Source organism: Eumetopias jubatus, unplaced genomic scaffold (genome assembly GCF_037043125.1).
Source record: "Eumetopias jubatus isolate StellerSeaLion01/CBP00866 unplaced genomic scaffold, mEumJub1_p1.0 scaffold_11, whole genome shotgun sequence".
Classification (NCBI taxonomy): domain Eukaryota; kingdom Metazoa; phylum Chordata; class Mammalia; order Carnivora; family Otariidae; genus Eumetopias; species Eumetopias jubatus.
The window spans coordinates 7,122,575-7,128,663 of NW_028274817.1; the positions used below are offsets into that span (position 1 = coordinate 7,122,575).

The window sequence follows — 6,089 nt, forward strand, 5'->3', positions numbered from 1 at the left end:
CCATTACTGGCAACAAGAATTCACTCTAGCCCTAGCCAGCCCTGCACTGAATGCCCTCACCAGAGAACCTTATGGCAACGGCAGAGTCCGTTTCACAACCCTTTCCCAGTAGAAATCCCTGATTGTTTACTGAGCTCCTGTCTCGGGCCAGGCACTGAGCTGTGAGAGACACACCAATGGATCAGACATGGTGCCTGCATGGAAAATATGGTATACTATGGCATGAGCAAGGGAGAGCTGTGAGAGACAGGGATGGTGCGTCATAGAGGCTCAAAGAGAACCGATCACAGCTTCTTTTCCGAGAGAACACCAAATGGCGGATGACGCCGGTGCTGCGGGAGGGTCCGGAGGGCCCGGGGGCCCCGGAATGGGAGGCCGCGGCGGCTTCCGCGGAGGCTTTGGCAGCGGCATCCGGGGCCGCGGTCGCGGCCGTGGTCGGGGCAGGGGTCGAGGCCGCGGAGCTCGTGGAGGCAAGGCCGAGAACAAGGAGTGGATCCCCGTCACCAAGCTGGGCCGCCTGGTCAAGGACATGAAGATCAAGTCTCTAGAGGAGATCTATCTTTTCTCTCTGCCTATCAAGGAATCTGAGATCATTGATTTCTTTCTGGGAGCATCCCTCAAGGATGAGGTTCTGAAAATCATGCCTGTGCAAAAGCAGACCCGTGCTGGCCAGCGGACCAGGTTCAAGGCGTTTGTTGCCATCGGAGATTACAACGGACATGTTGGCCTGGGTGTTAAGTGCTCCAAGGAGGTCGCCACTGCCATCCGTGGGGCCATCATCCTAGCCAAGCTTTCCATCATCCCCGTGAGGCGAGGCTACTGGGGGAACAAGATCGGCAAGCCTCACACTGTCCCATGCAAGGTGACTGGCCGCTGTGGCTCTGTGCTGGTGCGTCTCATCCCCGCCCCCAGAGGCACTGGCATTGTTTCAGCCCCTGTGCCCAAGAAGCTACTGATGATGGCCGGTATCGACGACTGCTACACTTCAGCCAGAGGCTGCACTGCCATGCTGGGGAACTTCGCTAAGGCTACTTTTGATGCCATCTCCAAGACTTACAGCTATCTCACCCCTGACCTCTGGAAGGAGACAGTGTTCACCAAGTCTCCATATCAGGAATTCACTGATCATCTTGTGAAGACCCACACCAGAGTCTCTGTGCAGAGGACCCAGGCTCCAGCTGTGGCCACCACCTAGTTTTATACAAGAAAAATAAAGTGAACTAAAACTTGAAAAAAAAAAAAGAGAACCGATCACAGGGGCGCCTGGGTGGCTCAGTCAGTTAATCCTCTGACTCTTGATCTCAGCTCAGGTCTTGACCTCAGGGTCATGAGTCCAAGCCCGAGGTTGGAGCCCAGCGTGGAGCCTACTTAAAAAAAAAAAAAAAGAACAGATCATAGAACATAGATAGGGCCAATGAAAGAGATGGAAATTGGAAGGGCTTTTTAAGAAAGTATTCTATTTATTTGAGAGAGTGGGGGGGGTTGGTGGGGCAGAGGGGGAGGGAGAGGGACAGGCAGACTCTGAGCTCAGCACAGAGCGCCATCTCAGGACCCTGAGACCATGACCTAAGCAGAAAGCAAGAGTCGGACGCTCCACGGACTGAGCCACCTGGGCACCCCCCTGGAAAGGACTTTTGTGGGTGGAGGAGATATGCTTTAATGGGGAAGAATGAAGCCACTCAAGAAAGGGCAGCTTAGGGGAAGGAGGATATGGGTCCGGTTGACTCTCTCCCACACCGTCACAGCACTGCATGTTTTTTCACTTTTCACCCCCCTGTATCATCGTCCACTTGCTGGTCAGTCTCCCTCACAAGGCCGGGAATCCATGAGAATCGGGACACCATGTGTTCTTCGCCCCATCTCCATCTCCAGCATAAAGCAGCCTGTGGCAACTGTACGCAAGGTATTCACCAGTATTTGCTCCACCGATAGTCACACAGGTAAAGAAATGAAACCCCAAGAGATAAAGGGAGGTAAGAGATAAAGGCTGCACACACACTTAAGAGGTGGTAGAGCTGGGAATCAAACTCAAGTTCCACTAACTTCCAGGTCCGCAGATGGAAAACACTGTGTCATGCTAGACCGTGATGATCAGAGCAGACGGGAAGGGACAAAAAGGACTGCCTTTTCCCGACACGTGTCACAGGAATCACAAACATCACACCATGTCACCTTTCACTGTTCCCTTACCGTGGGGCAGCAGACGGGGGCTGTCATAACTGTGATGGCGGCGGGGAGGCATCCTGACACAGCCAAGTGCTTGTGCCCATCAACTCTGTGCTGTCCACCGGACATGAAAATGCTGCCCTGGGAAAAGTTGGAGGAAACCTGATGACGAGCGTGAAGTTGGGGCTGCACTCTGAAGTCCACAGACCTGGGCTCAAATTCCAGCAAGGGGCCACGTGCTACCTGTGCCTGGGGACACAGTCCCTAACCTCTCGGCCTCTGCTTCCTCGGGGACTAATGTCGCCGAGGCCCGAGGTGCGCCGGGAGGAGGCGGCGTGGACATCGGCCGCGAGGCGCGTGGCCAGGCAGCGTCGGGTAGCATCGCTCGGACGGGTGCGCACAGCCTCCTTCGGCCCCGGCTCACAAAGGACCATGGCAAGGGAGTCCCCAGGCAGGAGCTGCCGTGGGCAGCACGCCTTCAGCAGTCGGCACAGCCCCTTAGAAGACTTGCGGTGGAGAGGGATCGCATGAGGATGCAGTCTGAGGCTAGCACGTGCACAGACCTGCCACCGGGAATGTGAGGACCTGAGCGCAAGGCTGGAAATGGCAGGCACGTGGCGTAGGCGGGGTGGCTGCGGGGTTCCCAGCCGCACGGCTCAGTCTCAGGCAGGCTGCTGTTCGGCCGGCGCGAGCCCACCTGGCCCTACCTGGGGTTGCAGCCAGGGCCATTCTCATGGATGGAGGCCATGCCAGCCCGGCTGTCCAGGATCTGTCCAATCGCTCCAGCTTTTACGACTTGCACCTGTGCTCTGAGAGGCAAAGGGCCCAGAGCGCCACAGAATGGGCAGCGAGGGTCCCAAAGCACTGTACAGATGCACAAACTCAGGGACGGCTTCAGGGAGATGATCACGGGCACCAGGGCCACAAGATCCTCCGGAGTCTGTGATGAAACCTGATGTCCTGCTCCTTACCGTGGGCATACCCTCGCCCTTGAGCTTTCCCAAAAGCCGTGCGGCCTAGCACAAAGCGGTTCTTCTAACCATAACGATGACAACTCTTGTGTCCTTGCGGGGCCTTCCTTCGTGCCAGGAGCTTGCAAGGCATGTATCCCGCCTTTTGGCCCTCCCAATAATCCCTCGAAGGGGGCACTGTCAGCATGCCCGTATTGCAGAGGAGGACACACACTCGGAAGGTAGACAGCGATGCAAATCGAAAGGACAACACACCACCTCACACCTGTCAGCACGGCTATTTCGAAAAAAGACAGGAAATACCAAGTGTTGACAAGGCCGTGGCGGAGAGGGAACCCCTGGGCACTGTCGGTGGGAAAGCAAACTGCTGCAGCCATGGTGGAAAACAGTATGGAGGCTCCTCAAAGTGTTTAAAATATGGGGGGTGGGTCCATTTCATATTTTGTACTGAGGGCAGAAGTGAATCAACCCCTTTGTATTTGAGGGGAGAAACTTTAAAACAGAACCAACGATCCGGCAATTCCACTTTTGGGTATTTTTCCAAAGGAAATGAAAACCCTAGCTCAGAAATATACACATGCACCCCCATGTTCGCTGCAGCATCATTTACAACAGCCAAGATGTGGAAACAACCTGAGTGTGCATCCACAGATGAATGGATTAAAAAACAAAAACAAAAACAAAAACATGGAAGATGACTGAGCCATAAAGAATGAGATCTTGCCATTTGCAACAACACGGATGGACCTTGAGGGCATTATGCTAAGTGAAATAAGTAAGTCAGAGCAAGACAAATACCATATGATCTCACTCGTATGTGGCATCCTAACAATAACAACATAGTAACAAGGAACTCACAGATACAGATAACAAATTGGTGGTTGCCTATGGTGGGGGGCAAAATGGGTGAAGGGTACAAAACTTCCAGTTTTGTACAAAAGGTACAAACTTCCAGTTATAAAATAAAGAAGTCATGGGGGCGCCATGCTACAAGAGTTAATAACACTATTATAGATTTGAAAGTTGCTAAGAGCATCATTCTTCAAAGTGCTCATCCCAAGAAAACAAACTTGTAGCTACGTGTGGTGACAGATGTTAACTAGACTTACTACTGCGGTGACCTCTCACTTTGCATTATATACAAAGAGCGAATGGTTACGTTGTCTACCCGAAACTAATACAATGTTACACATCAGTGATAGCGCAATAAAAAATTTGCACATTAAAAAAACCCAAGCCGGCCCTCCCGTCATCTGGTGCCCCAGCACAGAGGCACTCAGGAAATGCTGGGTGAACCGCACGCAGCTGAATGAGCCAGCTCTTCACCCAAACCCGAGCCTCGGCAGCACCCCGACTCCTTCGTCTCTCAGCCCCGTCTCTAACCAGTCAGGAGATGCAGTCACTTGTGCCAGAAAGCTATCTTTGGATTCTTGTGAGCCTTTTCGTTTTCATTGCTACAGCAGCCTTGTTCGAGGCTCTCACCGCTCACGTTTTCCCCCTGCCCTCGGTCGGCAGCACAGACGTAAGGAAATCTGAAATCCCCGGCACGACACTCGAAAGGGCTCCGCACTGGAGCTCCACGCTGTTTCCGGGGCGACTTCTCACCACTCCCCTCACACCCCATCCAGTCGGGGCTCCAGGCACAGGAGCCAGCCACTTCCTTTCTTGGAAACCTCACACATACTCATACTGCTTTTGCTCCCGCTGCTAACTCAACCTTCAACAGCCTCTGCACCTCCTCAACCCCGCCTCATCCCTCGCCAATCAAAGCCTCCTCAACCAACTGAGACCTTCTCTGGCCCCCGGGGAAAGGATTCATCAATTCCTCCTCCAAACTGCCGTAACGCTTTAATTTAATTTTATTTTTTTCTCATGACATTACGAGGTAGTATACTTTGGGAGAGAAAGTGGTGGCGGGTAGGTTTTGTTTAAAATCCTACATTTACTACTTTTTAGGAGTCTGACTTTGGGCATGTCATCTAACCTCTCTGTGCCTTAATTTCCTTAGAACAAAAGGGACTGGTGTGATCTAAGTACTTAAAGATTATTTCCCTTGTTCATTCCTGGCATGTCCCACGTGCCAGTGTGCATGCACGCGCTCTCTCTCTACACACACACACACACACACACACGTGCATATGTATTTTATGTATATATTTATTGAGTACCTGTATTGTACCTATATATTATATATCTGTAATATAAATATTATTATATTATATTATATATGTATATATTTATTGTATTTATTATACATATTACATATGTATATATGTAAAATATTAAATTATATATGTATATATATTTAATGAGTACCTGTACAGGAACTCAATAAATATTTGTGGGACGAATAGAAAATTAGTATATTCTTAATGACGGCTTCTCACTTGAACTGACGAGTTCCATTAGACCGTTGTACTCTGCTCCCAGGATGCAGCAAAGGTGTAGCAGTGAAAGACATGTAACCAGCTCTCACTTGCAGTCCAGCACTCACCAACTTGATCACTGTCATCATGGCCATCATTTTCTTCTTACTGCACTCTCTTTCCTATGCAACCTTGACTCCAAAGATGTAAAAGCACATAAGTACCTTTGCAATTGCAACTGGCATGGCTATATTGACATGAGATAAAATAAAATTTACAGGAATATGAATTAGTAGAGATAAAGACTTTAACTTCACAATGATAAAAGGCTTAATCCATCAGGAATATGTAATAGCTGTCTGTCATTTTGTTTGTGCTAAGAATAGGGCCACAATATATAAAAGGTTAATTAGTACAATTATAATGAGAAATTAAAAAATTTGCAAACAACATACTGGTCTGGGTAATGGATTAGTCAAGCAGATAAAATATTAGTAAAGATACCAACCATTAGAATTAAGCCATTAGCAATTTAAACATAACTGCTGCATGTTACTGAAGAATACAAATTCTAATAACTACACAC

General features: G+C 49.8%; 1 pseudogene; it reads left to right on the top strand.

Moving 5' to 3' along the window:
- The first annotated feature begins 297 nt into the window (after positions 1 to 297).
- LOC114224594 (small ribosomal subunit protein uS5 pseudogene) lies at positions 298 to 1,211 on the top strand (annotated as a pseudogene).
- Positions 1,212 to 6,089: the final 4,878 nt, after the last annotated feature.